Here is a 22,812-nt window from a genome sequence, read left to right on the forward strand (position 1 = left end):
ACCAATTGGGATCCCATACAGGTGGAGGTGCTGTCATCTAGTAGCTCAGCTGTACCCCAGGCTCTCAGTGGCGGAGGCTCAGATCTCTGTGAGCCAACAGGTTATATCAGCCCCCGTAGACTCTCCCCATAAAGGGGTAAGAGGGCTACAACTGTATACATTTAATTTTAAAGGCGTTGTACAATAAAATGTAAAAACCAACAGAACTAGTGCTGTCAAGCCTGCCCAGTGCAGGGCAGCATTGGCAAGGTGACAAGCTGTGACAGAGTGACGCGAGAGAGGCTGCTCTGAAAACAGCAGCAGCTACAAGCACAGCACAGCCAACGAGAAGATGGGAGGAGAGGCCAGTGAAGGCTGAGTCTGCACTGTGCAGGTTTCAGGACAGCAGAGAGCAGAAGTACAGAGGCACAGCAGGAGAATGTAAGTGTGATTGGAGACGCTTTCCTTTTATAGCTGTTAAGTTACAGTCACCCTGCATGTGAGGGTAGTGCCAGCAGGCACATTGTGTGGCATACACTGTATTGAATCTGCCTTTGGAAGTGCTGCAGCAATTCTGTGAAGAAAGGGATAGTATCTGAAGAGACAGAGACAAGAAAATAAAGTGGGGGCAAGATAGAATAAGAACTCCCAAAATGTCACTTTTGTCATTGAATTGTTTGCCTAGACTCAGTGTCTGAAGGTGCTGTGTCCTGATTATGCTTTATTTGCATCAGCATGTAACTGGGAAGTGGCCTCAGGGATCAGTGGGTGACGTAGATACGGGTACAATAGCCTATCACTGGCACACACCACTGATTCACATTGACAAATAGCCGCAGAAGTGTGGTGTAAATTAGTCCTGAATGCAGCCAGCAGACAGCTGTACAGGACAAACCTTTGTGCACGATTCCCGTATCAGCTCTTTAATAACTAGAGATACACAAAGCTGCTCAAAATGTGTGCACAGAATGTAAAGCATTTATTCCCCGGATAGGATTCCCCGTGAAGCGTTCCGCCGGGCATCAAAAGGTTAATAATGTCAATATATGAGTAATATCGCCAGTCAGTGAGACGCGGTGTGTGACCAGTCTCAGCATAGAGTGAATCTATCAATTTTAGAGAAATTAGTCATTTTTGGATATTAGCATATTAAAGGAAATTATAATGCAGTGCACATTGACTTAATTCTCTGCGGATCTCTTGAGACGGTGACTCTGGCGGGGTTTTTTCGCGACTCGTATAGGACACATTTTGCATGGTTTGCGACCTCACACGACAGTTTTACACATCTCTTTTAATAACGATGTACTTGGTAGAGAGTTGACAGACAATAGCGAGGCGCTTTAGGGGGTTACCAAACTCACGCAAATCTATCCGAAAGTATGAAAGAGCTACCCTTGAATGGGTTTCCTGGCTCTATACTACTTACATTCAATGCTAGCAGCACAGGATCTGCTCACTGCTGCAGGCTGAAGCGTTAATAACATTCCAGGCACCGTTTAAAGGGATAGAATTCTGAATATTTATAGTTTAAACACAAAATGATATTCAGAGACTGGATCACATTTGGTGAGAATAAGCAGAAAAATCTACTTAGAACATGAAAGTGGAAACAGTGTGGGAGATTACATTTCTTTTGATTCTGCCCCCCCGGCACCAGATTAAGAATACACCATTCTCTTTACATTGCATTACAAATGAAGATGATTGTGAGAAATAGGAACACAAACGATGACGAAATAAATAAACGTCACACATTCCCTGTGTTGTGATTAGAATTGGAAATGATAATTTCCCAGCAGTCACCTCTCTGGTTGTCCAAATAGCCATGCTCTAAAAATGAATGAATCACGGTGGGAAACATGGCATTAAAGAGTTTTAATTACCTGGTCTAGCCATTGGGCCTCAAAACAGGGGTATGATGGAAGGTGTTCCTATTTTAAGACCTAATAGCTGGACCAGGTCAACTTAGGCAGTTCATTTCATTATCGCCATGTGTTTTAATACCTTGTCTGCATAGGATTAATTCATCATTCTGCCAATGTACTCGAGGCATTTAGAAGAATTAGGGTAAAGGTAAATGGATTGCAATTTAATATGTTGAAATCTCTGCCAGCTTTGCATGGGCTTAATATGGTTGTACAGTTGCAGCACAAAATACTCTAAGGTGTAACCCTACAAGGATATTTAAATAGTCCCATTTATCCATGACGATCTACTCTGGCATGACAATATATGAGTATGATCACAGTTACAGTAGTACCTGTAGATCAGTGAATTGCCTGATTGGCTTAAATCTTAACATACAAATAGATCTGCTGCCCCTGGATTTAGGATGTGCAGTGAGCATGTGGTGCGATTTCCAGGGTAAACCAATAATGTGATTACAGGTACATGCAGTCCTCGGTTATCCAACGGAATCCGTTCTGGAAGTAGCGTTGGATTGGGAAACCGTTGTAAAGTGAGTCCCGTGTTAATCAGTGGCCGGTGAGTGTCAGATTACGCATTAAGGAGTCGAAAAAAGGCCCATAGGGTTGCATTATAAAGCGTTGGATATGCCATTCATTGGAAAGTGAAACGTTGGATAGCAAGAACTACCTGTACAGCAGTTGGCAATGGCCTGTCAGGTTTCACTTGACAAGTGTTACTCTTTGAAAGTGTCAGTGGTTTCATAGCTCTTGACAGTTATGGTGGAAGTATTGTTGGATGTCCCTAAATTGTGATAACCATAGATTTAAGGTATGTGACCATGGCAGTGGCTGTTGGAAAGCAGAGAGAACAATGCTAGGATCATTTAAACTGTGTTATGTACTTCAGAAACATAGAAAACCCATTCTTAGAATTATTTTACAGCACAAATGATCTTCATAAATTATAGTGATACTGGATTATTTGTGTGCTTCAAACATCGCTGTCAGTGATCTCAGAACATGTACAGTATGTAGAGTTTGAGCTTTAGAAATGCATAGGCCTTATTATAAAGACCTCAAAGTATATGTTTACTTCAGAAATAGAGAAGGACTCTTATAGTGTCATCGGAACATGTAACTACTTCAGACATCAACTAATGTTCCAGCACTCACTGACTATACGCAAACTGTCAAACAGGGTATGTGCCCTCTGTCACTCTCTCCCTCTCTCCCTCTCTCCCTTTCTCCCTCTCTCTCCTCCCTTCCTCTGTGGTGTTTTTCCCCACACCACCTATATTTAGGGCCATTTACATATTACCTGCTTGTGTGACATCTCTCCAAGTGTATGGTTGTCTTGTGCTTGCATTACATGTTTCATTTTTTGGCATATACCCTGGTTGACAGTTTTCTTACAGTCAGTGAGTGCTGGAACATTAGTTGTGGTTTGGTTATTGGTTTAGGGGGAGTTTGGGTCCTCCTTGTTCCTTTTGCACCCTGCATATAGTCATCAGATTTTCTATTTCTGAGTACTGTCTATTGCTTCTGGTCCATGTACGTACATCAGAATACAGGGGGCCCTTACAATGACCCCAGAACATGCATGCTTCACCAAAATATGGCCCTCTTGAAATGGCCTCAGAGCATGTACTGTGTGCGCTTTAGAAAACCAGGGTCCTCTTGGAAAATTGTATTATTCACTTCCATAATGCAGGGACCCTCTTTGAATGACTTCAGAGTATCCACTTCACAGTGTGTTCATGTGTTCATGTCAGTGTCCATGTCACAGAGTGTTCATGTCACAGAGGGGTCATGTCACAGAGTGTTCATGTCACAGTGTTCATGTCACAGAGTGTTCATGCGCATGAAATGATTTCATGTGTTTTAGAAATACAGAGAGTAACGGCCATGAAACCGACTCCCCGTTGCTTGGCAATATTTCAGCCCCATTCAAATGAATGAAGTTTTAAGCAGCAATCCTGTCTGCTTGATTTTTATTCTTAATAGTTTTGCATAGAGATATAGCCAGTTTGACTTTTGTTTCTGGGGGAGCACGTCACAGCTAGGACCCCGCCGGGAAGCCTCACTGCAGATCATACCATTTGGAAGTAATTTAACCACCGGTACGATGCCGGGGGGGGGGGGAGCCGCGGCACTTTTTTTACGGCGTCTTCAGTAGAAGTGAGTCTGCCTCCCAGAGCTGAATATTTACATGTGTATTCACCACCAGTGCCAATGCTCCCTTCTGGGAAACAATATGGCAGCCAAATCTTGCTAAACCCGTAGGCTAATAGGAGGCCGCAACATCATCGGTTGCAGCTTCCTATTGGTTGATAGCTGCCACCATGTTGGATTCTCCAGGAAGTGCACCGGAATGGGACACGGTAATTGTACCAGGAACTTAAACTTAAAACAACACGGTCCAGCTCCAGGGAAGCCCCTGGTTCCAATCCCTCCCCCCCCCCCAGATATTTTGCCAGGATTGCTGCTTAAATCTAATTGAGAAAGGTGAAGACAGCTTCACAGAAAAGGGGCCTGAGAGAGAAGGAGATAGGACTGAAAGAAACCAACACTCAATTATTTAGGCATCCCATGGGACAGAAAGAGAAAGATGCAGAGGCCGGCAGAAGAAAGACCAGAGAAAACAGTCACTACACAATGGGAAAACGAGCAGACGGAGACGTCTCTCTCTCTCTCTGTGTTTGGGGAACGTGATTGTTTTTTGCTTCAGGCAGAACCTTGGAGGGCTATTTAAACAAACCGCCATCCTTCAGAGCAGCTGGGAACATCACGTACCCAGCCGGCGACCTTCACTGCAGACCAGGAGGAAAGGGCTTGGGCCTTGGGCTCACGCTCCTTCTATAGAGCAAGTTCTCACGAGCAGGATGAGTGGAGTGCTGCCTCTGAGTGAGAAGTGACCTGTGCCTCCTCAGTGGCTCTCAGGCAGCAGTCTGTGTGTTATAGTGAGAGCAGCTAATGCACAGTTATCAACGCAGCCCTGTACCTTTATTAACTGTATGTGACTCCTCTTCTCACTTTAGTGAGTAGTGGATTGTAGCACAGTTTAAGGTCTGAGGACACATAATGGGTATTTACTGTATTGGAGGAAGTGCTATTATAAAAGTAATTCCTTTATGTACAGTATTATTATTTTTTACTGCTTGCTATTTGTAAGAAAGGTTTTTACATTTAATATTTTGTGTAAAAATAAATAGAAGCCGAAGTTGCAATGTTGCAATCATGGTTAAATTTTAAATTGTTTTTAAGGTAACAAAAATAAAACTAAATTATGGTCAGTAAAAGTGACCCTCCACCGTACAATTATTATTAATGATTTTTGAATAATACGTATATAATAATATTTAAGTTAATGATTATATATATATATTGTTTTGGGGTTCTCTTTTGGTGTTATATATATATATATATATATATATATATATATATATACAGTATATGCAAATATAGCTGTATGCTCAGCTATATTTGCATATTTGCTTTCCTGTGGAGGGTTTTTGTCACTTTTTTTACTCACCATAACTTAACTCAGTATATATATATATATATATACATATAATATTTAGGTGACCTAAAGCCAGGGGTACAGTGTATACACAGTACCACAGCAACACTACTTTTATTTGTTACACACTTAGGGGTAGATCCACAAAGCCCCATTAAGTCAGATCCACTAACGTCCCGTTACCTAAATAATTAACAGACGTTTGCTTCCCTGACTTGAACAGAGATTCACAAAGCTAATTTTATGCAAAAACAACGGCTTTCTGGGCCCTGATTTGCATATGGCTAACGTCAGGATAACACCCCCGTGCCAGGTGGCAGTAACGCTGGCGCACGTTAGCCATAATAATAGGAAGATATCAGGTATATATTGCTCCGCCTTCCCAATTCTAAATAATTCATGAACCCCTTGGAAGCCATAGGGGCAGGAGGACATGCATCATGCATGGCTGCATGGTCACTAGGGTAACCAAGGGGTTAATGCAAAGACCCTACCTTACTAGCCATTGTATTTCATACTGGTACAACCACCCACCTTCATCTTCTTGGGCAGCCTATCCTCATTCCACCCGGCTCCTACTCCCATCACCTCCCCCACCCCGCTACCCTCACTCTCCCAACAAACCTTACTCCCCTTTTAGAGTACTGGCCAATAACCCTACTAACCAAAGGTGTCTAATGGCAAACATAAACCCAATATACAATAAGACTTCAATGGGAACAAAACACCATTACCCATACCATAGGGGGAGTCAGGGCTGGTGCTAAAGACTGGTAATAGCATCACGTGGTACAGCAACCAATCCGATTGGTTGCTACACCAGGTGCTTGCCGCCTTTAATGATGACATCACAGGTTTGGCCACATCAATAGTTATCCAAAGAGGATTTTATCCAAATAATTTTACAATTAAACACGTGATTAAAAAAAAAAAAGCTAAGCCAGGGCGATTTCTCAAGGAAATCTTTTTTTTTTTTCAGATAAAGTAAGTGGGATAACACCTTCAGTGCAATGCACAGCAGTGTCTTTTCCCATAATGCCCGGCAAGACTCCGAGATTGACCCTACTGGCCAGCATTGGTAGACATAGGTTCACCATTACTGCCTTAAGTGGCCCATCACAAAAGGAGCCTGTCTGTTCAGTTGAAGCTTTTTGGAGGCTACACTCAATATACCTATATTTGAAAAACGCATTGAAAATATCAAGCTGTAAAACAAACATTAAAATATTAGGCAAGATATGGCATGGCTCAGTGTCTTTACTTGTGGGGAATTTCAGAGCAGGTTGCTTAGTGGAGCTTTAAAACGGCCTGTTGACAGTGCAGCTTTTGCTAAAGTTGCATAATCGTGTTTCCTGTGTTCTGGAACAAGAGCAAAATAATCTTGGGATCAGCCCAGGGCTCCTCCACATGTCACAACAGCTAGGGTTTTATTTACGCAGCCAATGGGATTACCTTTAAAGAGCATTTCCTTGAGAGAGAGAGAAAACTCATTTGCACTGGTTCTCCGGAGCTCAACAATGCTAATTTAGGCTATGGTAGCTTCCCAAAATACATAGGTAGGTGCTGCCTGTATCCCTTACATGATTTAAGGTCCCACATCACAAAGGCCCTTTAAACTGCCCATATTGGTGGAGCAGCCGGGCTGCTACCAGCATGACATACAGAGTTATGTATCTCGGGAAGCAGGGGGACCCCAGAGCTGAAATGGAAGGGGTTCAGCTCCCTAGACCCCGCTTCCCACCTTGCTCAAAAGAAAATACCTGTATCGAAACACACCTTTGATAGAGACCATTTGTCCACCTTGATCTAGGTGTGTGAGATACAGCAGGTATTGATGTTATTTAGGGGGTCTTATCTACAATTTGTTAAGCAGAATATTGTGTCAATAGAGATCGAATTTTAAGATCATATTAAGTAAAGTCAACATACAGTATGTTATACATGTCTCAGACCGGTTCCCTGCACCCTGGGGTTTCAGTGACAGGTACCTGGATTCTTTGCTTGGACATGCACATGAGCACATTGCTTGGGACTAAAGTCTTTATTTACTAAAGTCTTCCAGCTGCAAAACATGGGTAAAACCAGTAGAAATGTTGGATACTGCCAAGATTCGCTGCGCTGCTTATTTGGATCAAACTTTCCAAAACATTTTTTTAAAAACTGCAAAAATTTAGATCAAACATCTGGCGACCAAAGAGCGGCTCAGTGAGAAAAGACACTGTGTTAGCTCCTTGTGACCTTGGGCACGTCACTTTATCTTCCTGTGCCTCAGGCACCAAAAACATAGATTGTAAACTCTGTGCCTGCAAAATGTCACTGTAAAGCGCTATGTAAAACTACGAAAATGACAAAAAAGCACAGATACATACAACACAAACAGTGATTCCCTGGCGCACTATCAGATATTAAACCTGACTGATGAAAGTAGTCCCATGAATCAATTGATGATAAGAATGAGATCCACAGTCCACAATGTCCCGTTCTTTTAGATTGGAGACTTGTCTGGAAATACAAATGAAACAACCATTGCGCAGTACCCTATGGTCAGTGTTACACACCCCCACCGTTACTATCTACTTACTTAAAAATAGATAATAATGGGCCTCAAAAGGTTTCTTTACTCTCCTCACGGTTGGCTCCGACTGATTCCTGCTACTGGTAACACAATCCTTTTTTCCAGCATCAGCAACGCCATAGACCGAGTGGGAACAAAAATGGGCACCAATAGTGTGATACTATAAACATTTATTGTTAAAATAACAGGCTTGAAAACATGCACTCACATGCCGTAATGCCCTATGCGTGTCCTACAACGTGCCGTCCGCTTACATGGGAGGATGCCGAGGGATTGCAGGAGGAGGCTGGAGTCGGCGTAGATCCCCGTTTCGTGGCCGCGACTCGGAGCGCCTGTCAGGTTTAATATCTGATAGTGCGCCAGGGAATCACTGTTTGTGTTGTATGTATCTGTGCTTTTTTGTCATTTTTCGTGCTTTGTATACATGCCTTGTGGATAGGTTTGTTTTTATTCCTGAGGCAGCCATTCCCCAATCTGCTAAAATAGGTTGTGAGGGATCAATATTAGGGTTTCCCACATAGGGGATCCCCTTTTTGTCTGTAGAGCACCTGTTTATTTCATTTATATATAGGTTTAGGTTTTTAGGTTAGAGCGCTGATTATATGCTTTTAGTTTAATTTTCTTCACCGCTATGTAAAACTAGCAGTGCTACACAAAAACAAACACTATTATTATTTTTTTTATCTTGAACACATTTCGGAAAGTAATCTAAATGAATCCGACATGCAGTACTCTGACTTTTACTGCTTCAGCAAACTTGTTGAAACTTTTTCCTCCGGTTGAAATGGGCGAAAATCTAAAAATTCACTTAATGGTGCGGAACGTTTGCACATCTGTGATAACCAGTGCAAAATAATTCCAAGGGGAGAATGGGATCGCTTTCAATGGGATTTATTTTCTTCGACAAATATGGTGCTGGTTTCTGCGTTTATCAAGTTACTTGGGGAGTGTATGTGTGGTGAATTAATACCCTAAAGCTCAGCGCTGTGACCGTTAATATGTATAAATACAAATCTTAATATAAAGGTGGTGACATTAAACCCGTGTGTGATTTAGTGATAGCTGCCGTGGGGTCCCTGCCTAACAAATAACTCACAAATTCGTTTAACAGACAATGATAAAACAATGCAGTGACCCGGCGCTAGAGATAACAACAATACCCCAGTCCAATGTAATGTCCATATGGAATGGGAAAGTTCTCCTAATGTTCCAATTGCAAACGGAGCGGGGGATCAATTGCTAGCTGGTGTTTCCAAATTCCTCCTGCAGTGGAATATACAGGGGGAAAGAAACCATTGCGCAGCCACAAGCACCAACAGACGGCTCAAAAAGGTTTAAAAGTAATCAACTTACAAAAGTAGTGTTGCTATGTCCATTTGAGAGAATCTGTGCTTTTATCGACGTCTTCTCCTGGACCTCACGAACCCCCCGTGTTGTCAGTCTTTAGTCAGCTCACTCTCCTGTTAACTCACAGCCTGATCACTCAATGGTAATCTCCGTGGGTTCCCAGAAAGGAAATGACATAGGAGATGATGGTGCAGATTGCTAAAAAAACTTTAATAATAGTAAAAAACAGCCAAAGGCTTACTCACATAAACCAGGCTGTTGCAGAACAACTGACAATGTGCCGTCCGCAGCTTGTTACAGGTGGGGGGTGATGCACACTGGGCTGAACGCGCTCTCACTGCTCTCAGTTCCAGTGCCTGACGCCAATCTCAGCGCAACTAACTGACGTCACGCGATGGCGCCCCCTCCACTCTCCTTGCTACTGGACACCTCAGTCTCTCAACACCTCCTTCCCCAAACGCGTTTCGTGACTCAAAGTGGTCACTTCATCAGTGGTATGGGGGAGTTCCTAACTACTGGTGTTATTTATACCATAAAGGGTGTCGTACACCCCCCTGGATAAATTCCATATAATACAATAAAATGCACCCATAATTTACAGCACGATCACTGCCACTAGGGTAATAAAACCCTGGGATTAAGTGGCAATATATCTGGGAAGAAAAAGTGATATCATTGCTTTTCAACTCATAATTGGATCATGATTCAATTGAATCATTATTAAACAGATGTTAAACTTAATACATGTTAATGAATATGCAAATGAACTCGATTGGTTGATCTGATGGGGATGGAGACTACTTAATCAACCAAAAAGGAGGCCAGATCAAATTCTATATTTAGGCCATGGGGTGACAGAGTTCTCAAAGTATAGATCCAAAAGGTTTCCCTGTTGGATAAATAGTTGAGTCTGTCGCTCAACCCACACCCAGGCAAGGGTGGTTAGGCCTCCTGGGTGTGTAGTGGAGCGTGTGGGTTAACACCTTAATTACTATAGCGATTAATAACTGTTAAGGGGTTAGGGGACATTAGATTTTATTTTGATTGTACTGCATTGTTTGTGACAACAGAGGACATGGACGGTGGTGAGGATGAGAACGGCCTTCATCGTGGCAGCCTGGTAGGGCTGAGTGCAAGTTTTATTTATTTTATTTCTGCAGCTTAATGTTTTATTTTAAATGGGCAAATGCACTATGATCCAAAGCTGGATAATAGTAATTTTGCCCATTACTGTACTGTATGTGTTAGGGGGCGGGGGGCGTATTTATTTCCCATACAGGATTGGTATCGCAGGCCAGCGGGGACCCCCGGACACCCACGGGGACCACCCGACGGCCTGTAAGAGCTGTGCATGGAGGCGCAGGGTCTCCGTGCAGCTCTTACAGGCTGCTTTTCTTTCCAGCTATCACGCTTTAGATTTTTAAGCACGATCGCAGAAGGGAAAAAACAGCTGGCGCGATCGGGCATGTTTTTGTCGGCAGCTAACCAAATGCGCTTCATTTCTTAGTGAATCCCGGCCTGGCTTCATTTTTTATTGTGGGATTAAAAAATTCCCAATCTGGCGCAAAAGCTCACTGCTTAGGGAATCGCCCCAGAGGTGTCTGTTGTTATTTATCTTTATAACAAGATACACTGTGAAAATGATATGGTTTGTTGTGCTATGTTGTGATATGAAGTAAAATTTGGCTAAAAATCCACAGTCTGGAAATATGAATATGTAATATATTTAATATAGCACTAATAATGTATGCAGCCCACATAGGACATAAGTTAAACACATGCAGAGCTTATGGATGAACTGTAAGGAGCAGAGAAACACAAGGACAGTATCTATAATTCAACACAGAACAGTTTTCTGCTCCACACATCTACCAGCTTCTTACGCAGAATGTTAACCCTGTCACGTCCACGTGAGACCAGGAAGATGTTTTGACACAAAAGAACAGGCGATATAAACATATTTCACTATCTTCTATTAATTCTTCAATGGCAAAGTGACAGGAGCCTCTTGGCTGCTAAACTGGATTGCCCCAGGTTTGTCAAATGGAAAAACTACCCTCGTTTGCAGTGAGATTCCTCTACTTTGATAAACACCGTGTGGCACAGGTTTGTTTTGCACTGGCTTTGCAGCCGGGAAAGTTTAGTGAATAGACGCCAGTGACACTAGGAGACACAAGCTGAAATTATGCTATTTGTCAAATTTGGTCCCAAACTGACCTAGTATATACTATAGATCCCATAGACCCACAGAGACAGACAAGGGCATCAGGGATATAAAATCACATCAGATAGGGTAGATACAGTATGTGTGTTTATTGACAGGTGTGCGCAGTTCTTCAGGGTTTCCAGTCTGTTCAAATGCTTGCTCTTGGTGATGGAGACTGGGGATCTGGTGAAGGCTGCATAATAATGCAAATCCCTAGAACAAGTCCCTTTATGACACTGCTCGGGTTTCTGGGACATGCCCCGGCTCTCGTTCTTATTCCTTCACATAAAAACAAAACACTGTTGAATGTTTGATGACGGAATTTATGAGCCGTGAAATCCCAGCAGACTCATTCTAACTGGGATCCTTGTGGGAACATTTTCTGGGAGAGCTTAGCTTAGAAAGGCTGTAGGCTTCATCCAGCAGATCTGACTGTATGGTGAGGAAGAGTAAGAGCATTAACTCCTGCTGGGGATGACTCGCCGGCAGTCAACCCATATGAAGAGCGTCTTCACATCTTAATTGTGTGGCGTGATGGTGTATCTGGGTATGAAACGCATCTGGAGCATTCAAACCAGATCCTTTAAAGTCACTTTATTAAAGGTGGTGGAATAGTCTGGGGTAAGCAAGACTGCTGCTTTACAACATAGCTCATAGTTCATCTTTATCTGAAAGGCTACACACAAGATTAGTGCAGTGTTGGGAATAACCAACAACCCACACATTCACATATGATATACTGTAGGATAAGTGCATACAGATGTGCTTGCATTTCTGTGATAGTTCCCAGAATCTGGTGTGGCTGCACTGCCTGGGTTAGGGGAACGTACCTCTCATGCAATCGTTGCATCTCCCATGTACAGCATTCCATTGTAAATGCTAAAGTGTTTGGAACATGAAAATGTAAGTTAAACTCCACCAGGAATTGTAGAAGATCAGAGAACTAGGAGCTCTTTCAATAATTGAGTTAATTCATGAGAAAAAAAGTTTTAAAGTGCTCAATATCCTACATATGGTGAGTGGAACAGACCGAACGCTGTGGTCATACGTATTCCTATGCAATCAAATCTTCTACACAATTCTACGCATGCACTGCCACCAGATTCAGCCATTCACAGAATGGCCAAAGGGCATTATGCAGTTTATTTTCTGGATATTCAGGTAATTAGAAAAATGTGTTTTAGACAATACTTGTACAGTATGTATATTTAAGATTTTATAACGCCATTAATGTACATTACTCAGCGCTTTACAGAATTAGCAAGACAGTTCAGGGAGATACAGTAATATACAACGTTTCACAAGTGCATCTTAAAACTTTTCCCGTCTCCGCCCCTTAGCGGTGGAACTCCCTGCCACTCAGTAAACGCCATGCACCTTCTCTTCCCCTTTAAGTCAAACCTAAAAACACAACTTTTAAATGAAGTACTTCATTAGCATAGACTCATGGCTCCTGTCCCACATCCACAGTGACTCCTACCACCCATTGTGGCCAAGCGCTGCCATCTACAGCACTTATTCCCTCATCTGCTGTCTCTGTAACTCTCCCAGCATACCACTTAGATTGTAAGCTCTCTGGGGCAGGGATTTCCTTTCCCATTGTCTGATTTTGTTTGCTACACTAATTGTATTACAATTCCCTGTATTGTATTGTCTCTTTTATAAAGCGCTGAGTGCACTGTGGGTGTTATGTAAATAAAGATATACATACATACATTAAACAGAAAGCATGGGAATTTGAAAGCACCTGTCCTACAGAGCTTACAGTCTAAATGGAATAGTGGGAGACTTTCAGAATACAACAGGAGCAATTGCAGTACAGAAGACTTCTGAGGGGGGCAGGTAAGTGCATCAGGAGTGTGAGGAGTAGCCCAAACTAACCAAATGCTTTGCCTCGAGGTGGGATTCCAGGTGTGACCTGGGGGAGGGCGTTCCACCGGTAGGGAGCCAAAAGTGAGACTATTTCAGAATTGAGAACCCTGTAGAGACAAATCAAGCAGAGAGGATACGTAGCAACGTAGCAACGTAGCAACGCGGGAGATCACAGACGAGATGTAATAGGGGGTAGAAGAATGCCGGGCCTTGAAAATGTGTCGTTTGGTGGATATCCATTGAAGAAATTTCAAGAGAAAAGCTGCAGACACAGACCTAGAAGGGAGTGAGATAACTCTAGCAGCGGCATTTTGAATAGACAGAGTATGTAGTTGGGAGTGAGGAAGGAGGAGAGAAGGTTGCAATAGTCCAGTCGGGAGATAATGAGAGTTGTGGTTGTAGACCAACAGAGGAAAGTACGTATCCTGGCAATGTTGCGGAAAAAGTAGTCAATTTAGCCAACAGCTTGAATGTGAGAGGAGAAGGAAAAGGCACATTTCAAATATTACACCTAGACAGCATGCTTGGGAGAATGAATGAATGGTCATGTTATTGGTTGGGACAGAAAGTGGAGCAATTGGGCCTGGTGTAGTTGGGATTATGATGAGCTCTGTTTTAGAGATGTGAGGTTTCAGGCGATGGAAAATCATCCAACATGAAATAACAAAGAGTCAATTGGTATCTTTGGATGGCAGGAGTAATCTTAGGAGTATGAAGATACAGTTCTGACAAGTTCTTTTTATTTATTTTATTAGGGATGCCATCATTGATAATGTTCATACCACTTCATTCAGTTGTCCCGGGGCCACTGGCGTGCCCAAAGACCTTAGTAGTAGGAAGCCTAGCACTTGTAAAACGTACAAAGGGGAAAGTGGAGCAGAAATCCCACCTTCTTGATTATTTTTGTATTTTTTTCCCTAATATAAACCAGCGGCCCCCCAGAGCAGAACCGCACTATTCTCATCTCCCGGGTTCCAGTTCCCAGAATCCTCCATTCCCATCCAAATGCTGATAATTTTGGGAGGGTAGTAGCCCCTCCCCCCAAGGTTTAAGCTTGCCCCTCCCCACTTTCCAAGTTGGCAGGTCAGTTTCATTTTGTCAGGTTACGACAGATCCAATGTGATCATTCTTCCTGTAATTATACAGGTTAATAAGAATTTTAACTCAGGGACTGTTAGGACCTGCTTTGTCATGCCTTGTAAGTGGCAGCAGGCTTAAGACGCTTTGGCCAAAGGGTTAAACTAAATGACCCTTTTTTCAAGAGAATATATAGGTTTTGCACTGTGTATTTTTGTCACATTGGAAGTAGCTTTGGGCATCTTTGTTTGTTTTTTGTTGTAAATATTGGGAGGGACCTTCTGCTCTAGGCTGAATTTTTTTTTTTTAATAGTTTAATACCTATACAGAGGTAGCACTTAGGGTGTTATTTATTAATGTCTCCTGGCTGAATCTCTGGGGCAAATGCAGGGCAAAACAATTTAGCTACATTACATCAAATCTATTGTTTTGATAGGATACCTTTCCTTTGATAATTATGGGGCTGCTTGTTTCACTGGTTTTACCCCAGTTTTGCTGCTTAGAGACTTAAAAAAAAAAAGTACCTATTGAAACAAAAAAATTTAAAACCATACCAAGTTCATACAATCCCTTTTAATTAATCACGCCCCAAAATGTGTCATTATTTATTCATTGTGCTAATGGCAGAAAAGCTCCAGGGTCAACATTTTGAAACGTGTTCCTCCCCAGATTTCACACATGCAAAAGTCTGAAGTCTGATTATAAAAGTGTTATCACAGCAGTGCTTGCTGCTCGCTATCTTTTGGGGGGGGATTATTATTTTTTTAATATTACCTGAACCAAAGACGATCCACAGTCCCCCCCCCCCCCCGACCTCCGGGTACATCCTTGTCCCCGAATGTCAAGATTCCCTCCCGCAGTACTCCGCGTAGACCTGTAGGGGCGCACAGAGCAGTCAAGTTCCGGCCCAGGGTTGATAAGAACTGTAATCTCCCATGAGGTCAGCGGTCATCTTTGCTTAGGGTGTAGAAACCCCACCCAGTCTGTTAGTTGTTCCAGAGCAGCAGTCTGGCCATTCTTCTGCCCCCTTCCCTTTTGTATTTCCCTGGCTTCCAGTTGCTTTTGCATGCAGCTCTGCAGTCCCTTTTGTTTTGCCTTGCATTCCCCATATACTTATTTCCCCCTGCTCTTTTATCTTTCCCTGACTACCATTGCTTTTGCATGTAGCTCTGCTGACTTTGCAGACACCTTTTTGTTTTGCCCTTTGTGTTACTCCCTTAGTGTGAGCATTAAACAATATCAATTTAACTTACTCCAGTTTCCTGTTGTTTTGGGGGTTCCATGTTACCTCTGAGGGTTCCGCACCACTGATAGTGAGATACAGTATACGTAGTTTGTCAACCAGTAAAGAACAGTTTTCCGGAGGACACAATATGGCCGCTGGAGTTAGGCTTGCTCCGGCAGCCAATAGAAAGCAACAACATAAGATGCTGGGAGATGATGATGCAGCTTCCTATTGGTGATCCCGCATCCATACAGTACAGGAACCAGGAGGTCTTCAGAGGTCAGAGGAACACTGATTAGCTCTAGGTGAACTCCCGTTTAAAATACAGTACATTAATATATATATATTTCTTTAATGGGGACTGCTTCTTTATAACATTACCATTAAAAATCTAATAATAAAATATTTATACTGGGATGATTTAGACCAGAAGTGGCCAACTCCCGTCCTCAAGGGCCACCAGCAGGTCAGGTTTTAAGAATATCCCTGCTTCAGCACAGGTGGCTCAATCAGTGGCTCAGTCATAGACTGAAACCTAAAGGAATTGACGGAAGAGCACCACCAGGAGTGGAGCCTGCGGCTTAATTTGACACAATACGGGAAACCTCACCCGGCCCGGACACAGAAAGGATTGATAGATTGATAGCCACTGATTAAGCCACCTGTGCTGAAGCAGGGATATCATTAACTTGACTTGCCGGTGGCCCTTGAGGACTGGAGTTGGCCGCCGCTGATTTTGACACAGCCGGTCACCTTTACTGGTCTGGGTAAACAAAGGCTTACGTACCTGTATATCTAACCAGCGAAACGTTCGAATGAACCTGATCCCTGTAAAGAAAAGTGCTGCCCAAAAGAAGGCCTTAACTTACGCTGAGGTGTCCTGAGTCTGTCAGCCGTGAAACACGCAGGTCAGCAAATAAAGGACTTTTCCAAACAGCAGATGTTTACTTTCTATAAACGTTACTAGGTCAGTAATGGAATAAAAAGGCCGCCTGTGGTCTGAGGTATTTGGTCTGTTAAGAATTGCTGGTAAAATGACAGTTTCTGTATTCAAACCCAGATTAGTTAACAAAGGCTGTGAGAGTGTTCCACTGAGCTTTATATACAGCGAGCGCAGACTTAACACAGACATTTCTGAGCTTCTGTAATCCATCATTCCATAATATAGATAAGGCACAGCTGAGATTACGTTACCAACCAGGAGAATGTAACGCTCAGGTCCCAAGTATATGTAACCAGATAATAATGACATACAACGTGAGAAACTCCAGTTGTGCTCTGGGGTTATTCAGTGTAGTCTTGTATACGCTCTATTGAGAAGCTTGTAAAAATCGTGACATACAGTACATTGAAAATATCAGTGGAAATTAGCGTGAGTGGAAGAGGGCGGAATTTCCTGCGTTTTCCATTCAAGATCCGTTCCACGGAGTAAAATCCGGTGGCGGATTGTGCCACTTTCAATCCATACGGAGTAATAAAAACACACAACGCCATTTAACACAATCCGCTGGTGGATTTTGAGAATCCTTTCCGCGGATTCAGCAATCCGTGCGCGAATTGCTGAATCGCGGATTGGATTCTTAAAATCCACCAGCGGATTGCGGTATCCGTGGATTATTTATTTATTTACAAGAAAGATTTACCAGGAAGTAAGACATTGAGAGATCTCTCTCGTTTTCACGTGTGTCCTGGGCACAGAGTTATGATGACAAATACACGGTGACATTAAGTGAGCAGGGTTATACATGACGTATAAAAACATTGCATGAACAGTTTAGCATATTTTATCTTTTAGGCGTATTGGATAGTCAATGCTAAAAAAAAAAAAAAAAAAAACCCGGAAAAGGCGAATCGCTCTTTTTGAGATTCAACCAAGGAAATTTTCGGACCAAAGAAACCGTCCGATCCGCAGCGGATCCAAATCCGCTCCAAAAATTCATCCATCTCTAATTATGAGGTCTTACAAGTCAGACATAGCATGCACAGTTAGAGATAATATATATTATAGGCGTATATAACAGTTACAGACCAGATTAAAATGTGAGACCGCCTTAGTTTTGAAAGAACTTAAACTGGTGGTGGATGTGAGAGTCTCTGGTAGACTGTTCCAGTTTTGGGGTGCACGGTAAGAGAAGGAGGAGCGGCCGGATACTTTGCTGAACCTAGGGACCATGAACAGTCTTTTGGAGTCAGTATATATGTAACACAAAACCAATGCACATCTACACTGGCGACACACTTTATTCGAGCTCGGCTAGTCCCCCGAATTCGGGTATACCCGGGTGTATTGAGGTTTGTGACTGTTTTCTGCCCGAGTGCATTGAGGTATTTTCCAAGCAGGGATTGAAGCATTTTATTCCCGCTGGCTGCAATACTGCACAGTATATATATATATACTGCATTACAATTCATGAATTTATGCCATCTGGTAGACACGCGAAGCATTGCAGCCTATTAAATCCTAATCATTATCATTTAACAGATCAGCCGCCCATCAGCCAGGCATGAACCCAGACTGGGAAGGCAAATGCAACGGGGCTTGTCAGAGGTGAGGAGCGGCGCATTCCAGGTATCTGCCAGGTACATACTGGGTATTTGCTCGAATAAAGTGTGTCGGTGCAGTAGTCCCTTAATGCAACGTTCAAGTGTGTAATCCACTAACAATATGGTAGTTTATTTTTTCCTATTTAATCATTACATATCATTTGATATATAATTTAAGTGAAGAAAAAAAGAAAAAGCAGCGCACAGCCAGGGGAGCAGGGTCCAAAGCAAGAAACATTTACTGAAATATAATTATAAAGAGGAGGTACACGGCTCTCCTACGCGTTTATCCTTGATAAAGTACAGAAGTGTACGAAACGCGTAGGAGAGCCGTGTACCTCCTTTTAATAATTATGTTTCAGTAAATGTTTCTTGCTTTGGACCCTGCTCTCCTGGCTGTGCGCTGCTTTATCTTCACTGGATCGTACTACAGCGGCTGGCACACCGCAGAGAAATGTCCTGAAGTGGGTTATCCATGTTACAATAACTGTGAGTCCCTTCCTGATTGAGGACTATGTTTAAGTCATCCCCAATGAGGTTCTAGATGGGTGTGGAGTATCTCACCTTTCTTTAACCTTCAGGCAATAACTGTACTATTGCAATCAAGGACTGATCTCTTCAGGATTGGATATATATGCATTTATTCTTCAATTTTACCCACTATGGAGTTCTCTGTTTATACATAAATTATACATTTCACAGGACCTTATTACTTGAGCACCCTGGCCTCTTTTTACTATTGATCTACAAGGTGAATACCAATTCGTCAGTCCCTACATCATATTATTCTATTTGTAACAAATAGATTTATCTTTGTCATTTTAATGGAGCAAGGCTCTCACACACAATATTAACATTAACATTTCTACCCAGACTAATCGGAAGATCATCTAGGGATTAGAAGAGAACCTAAACTAACAGCAGGGTTGCAATCTTTTTGGCAAGCTCATCCAACAGACACAATAATTTCATTCCCCTAATACTAGTTAGAAATTCTGTTTAGATAGGACTTTTAACATGTTTTGATGAGGGATACCACCCTGACTTTCGAGGGTAGTCTTGTTTATCAAAGTCACGATTACATTTAATATTAGCCTGCAATAGTCATTTAGCAGACACAGAAAACCAGTTGCCAGTGGCTAGTTCTGGGAACTCATGGTGGAACGCATAACTTATATTTAAAAGGACTGGGTGGAGCTTAAGGTCAATGTACAGTAACACAAAACCTTAGCAGCATGCAGTCCGGTCAATGTATACTCCCAAAGCAGTAGTAAGAAGAACCACAATTCACTTACACTATTGAAATGTTCTTGTTTCTTAAGTCAGTACAAGAAGAGATTTGGGGTTACATCTTTAGACCACAAAAAAAACAAAGCACGTCACACTGCACCAAGGCAAACCTTAGGTAGGCAGGCGCTGTGCCACACGTCTTCAGCATGGTCCATCGTCTACACATCATGAAGCTTATCAGAAGAGACAGGCCGACCTCTAAATGTACAGCTCAGAGGAGAGAATGAGGAGGAGGAGGAGTATGGAGGGAACCATATTACAGAGAAGGAAAAGAGTTATAACAAGAGGACATACTCTGAGGGTATGTATGTGTACCTTTATTTATATAGCAGCATGATAGGAAGCCAGGAGAGGCATTTCAGAAGGGAGACGCTGAGACAGATATAGGAAAGAGTAGAGTGATTCGGCAGCAGCGTTTAGGATAGATTGTAGGGGAGACAGGTGAGAGGCAGGAAGGCCGGACATCAGGAGGTTACAGTAACCGAGACGGGAGAGAATGAGGGCTTCCATTAGAGTTTTAGCAGAAAAGCGACAGAGGAAAAGGTGAATCTTTGCAATGTTGTGGAGGAAAAAAGACAGGTTTTAGCTACATTGTGAATGTGAGAGGAGAATGTGAGGGAGGAGACTATAAGGGGGGAGTCAAATGGGACACCTACTGTAGGCAGCGTGCTTGTAATACTGGGTGTATGATAGTGCTGCCAACAGTCATGTAGAAGAGGGAAGTAGGGCCAGGCTTGGGATGAAGTGTGAGGAGCTGCGTCTTTGACATGTTCAGTTTGAGTCGGTGGAGGTCCATCCAGGATGGTACTGTATAGAGGAGACGGATGCACAAGGATGAGGGGGCAGTAGACATCCGTATGTGGAAAAATGAAAAACATACAACACCAACATAAAACAGTATCGTTTTCTTGAAGTGTTGAAAGTGAAATGAACATATAAACAGATATGCTCACCTGGTAGTGAGTAATCAGAGCCCATAAGTTGCGTGGCAAATAAGGTAGCAGGTCACGATGTAGATCTTACAGTGGAAAACATAGAAGGGACTAATTGCGCAGCATAAAATCCTTTTAATGAAAAAACGCAAAAACGGATCCCCCTGAATGAAAACGTACAATCGTGCTGTCATTCAGGACATATAACAGTTTCTTTAGAGGACTCTCTCCTCTCCGACGCTAGCCCGGAGTGTAGGTGGTAGCAGGCTTTCTCTCTTGTGTTGCGTCCGTATGCGGCCGCCCGGAAACAACAGACAGATTTCTGCACAGTTCCCACATTACTTCTCCCGGTATGGTCGGTCCCTTCCTTCTGTGTTTAACTCTGTGTTTAACTCAACGCGTTTCGCTTGTGGATACCCAGCATCATCAGGAGGATATAGAGGAGAGACATTCAGAGACTTTGGTCTGTACAGCAGGTGTAAGGTCAGTGGTTGAAAAGTTAATTTGTGTGTTATCAGCATAGAGGTGATATTTGAATCCAAGAGATGTGATTAGGTCACCTATATAGAGTGTGTAAAGAGAAAAGAGAAGAGGTCCCAGGTCAGAGCCCTGGGGTACCCGCACAGAGAGGTCGATAGAGGAGTAGGAGGTGTTAGCAGAAGAGACACTGAGAGTAAAGTGGGGGAGGTAAGAGGAGATCTCGGATAGAGCTTTTTTATGGATACCAAGAGTATGGAGAATGTGAAGAGAAGAGGGTGGTCCATAGTATCAAAGGCTGCAGAGAGGTCGAGTAGTATGAGCAGAGTGTAATGACCTTTGTCTTTGGCAGCATGGAGGTCATTAGTTATTTTAGTGAGGGCTGTTTCGGAGGAGTGAGCAGTGCGGAAGGGTGAGTAGTGCAGTAGAAATGGAGGGAAGTACAGTATTATTTCATGGTAAGTGGTGGTGAATTTTTTAAACAGTCTCTCAAAAGTGTTGGTGGAGTTGGTGGAACTTCATCCAAAAACAGCCCGATCGACCACTTAGACGGTTATAAAATAAGACCTTTAATCCTCAAAGTGAAATAATATTATTTTATTTATGTATTTGGGGATGGGGATTCTTTTTGTATGTATTTGGGGGTGGTTTTGTGTGGTTTTGTATGTATTTGGGAAATGGGGAGTTGTAATGTATTTGGGGGGTGGAGGGGGGTTGTATGTATTTGGGAGGTGGAGGTGGTTTGTATGTATTTGGGAGTGGGGTGGTTTGTATGAATTTGGGGGTGGGGGGCTTGTATGTATTTGGGGGTGGGGGGCTTGTATGTATTTGGGGGTGGGGGGCTTGTATGTATTTGGAGCGTGGAGGGTTTTGTATGTATTTGGGGGGTGTTTTTTTAATGTATTTAGGGGTGGGGGGTGTATTATTTGGGGGTGGAGTTTTTTTTATGTATTTGGCAGGTGGGGAGGTTGTATGTATTTGAGAGGTTGGGGGGTTGTAAGTATTTGGGTGTGGGGGATGTATGTATTTGGGGGGTGTTTTTTTAAATGTATTGGGGGTGGGGGGTTGTATGTATTTGGGGGGTGGGGGTTGTATGTATTCGGCAGGTTGGGGGATGTATGTATTTGGGGGGTGTTTTTTTATGTATTGGGGGTAGGGGTTGTATGTGATTGGCAGGTTGGGGGATGTATGTATTTGGTGGTTGGTTTTATGTATGTATTGGGGGTGGGGGGTTGTATGTGTTTTGGGGTGATTTGTATATTTGGGGGGTGGGGGGCTGTATGTATTTGTGGATTTGGGGGGGGTTGTATGTATTTTGTGGGGGGCATTGAGTTGGCCACCCCTGCCCTAGTGAATGAGACGCGACTCCCTCGATAAGGATCGTTCTTTAGGATTATCCTTCATTGCATTTTCAGATTTGCTCGTTTTAAATGTATAAACAGAAGGAGCGCGAGGGAACGTAAGTTACAAACATTCTAGTGTGAGGATCTGTCATGAGAGCCATTCATGGATAACAATCTGCGGCAAAGATAAGCAACGCAAAATGGCACTTACTGTGTGTTACAGTTGTGACAAAGTAGTGTGTAAAGTGTAAAGTAATGCTTTGCATCATAGCATACCTGCCCCCTGTAATACTGCACATCCGGTTTTGAAGGAACACACATGTATTGTGTAATAGAAAAAGACACTATGTACACTTACAGTGTGTATATTCCACAATGTCATTGCATTTCTCTTGGGTTCCCTTATATCCGCATTTTCCATGGTTATCTGATGACTTTTTGTGATGATGGTTATCTGACGACTTTTTGTGATGATGGTTATCTAATGACTTTTTGTGATGATGGTTATCGGATGA

General features: G+C 42.8%; 1 protein-coding gene across 2 annotated transcripts in view; it reads left to right on the forward strand.

Annotated features, from left to right (window-relative positions):
• The first annotated feature begins 294 nt into the window (after window positions 1-294).
• Window positions 295-22,812, forward strand: part of DAAM2 (dishevelled associated activator of morphogenesis 2) — a 398,259-nt gene continuing 375,741 nt past the window's right edge. Inside the window, exon 1 of one of the 2 annotated variants that reach the window (XM_075595377.1) lies at window positions 295-420. The gene's annotated coding sequence lies outside the window, so the exon portion shown is untranslated. The remainder of the gene's footprint in view (window positions 421-22,812) is intronic. The other variant, XM_075595378.1, reaches the window with a different exon arrangement.

This window comes from Ascaphus truei, chromosome 4 (assembly GCF_040206685.1).
Source record: "Ascaphus truei isolate aAscTru1 chromosome 4, aAscTru1.hap1, whole genome shotgun sequence".
NCBI classification, from domain to species: domain Eukaryota; kingdom Metazoa; phylum Chordata; class Amphibia; order Anura; family Ascaphidae; genus Ascaphus; species Ascaphus truei.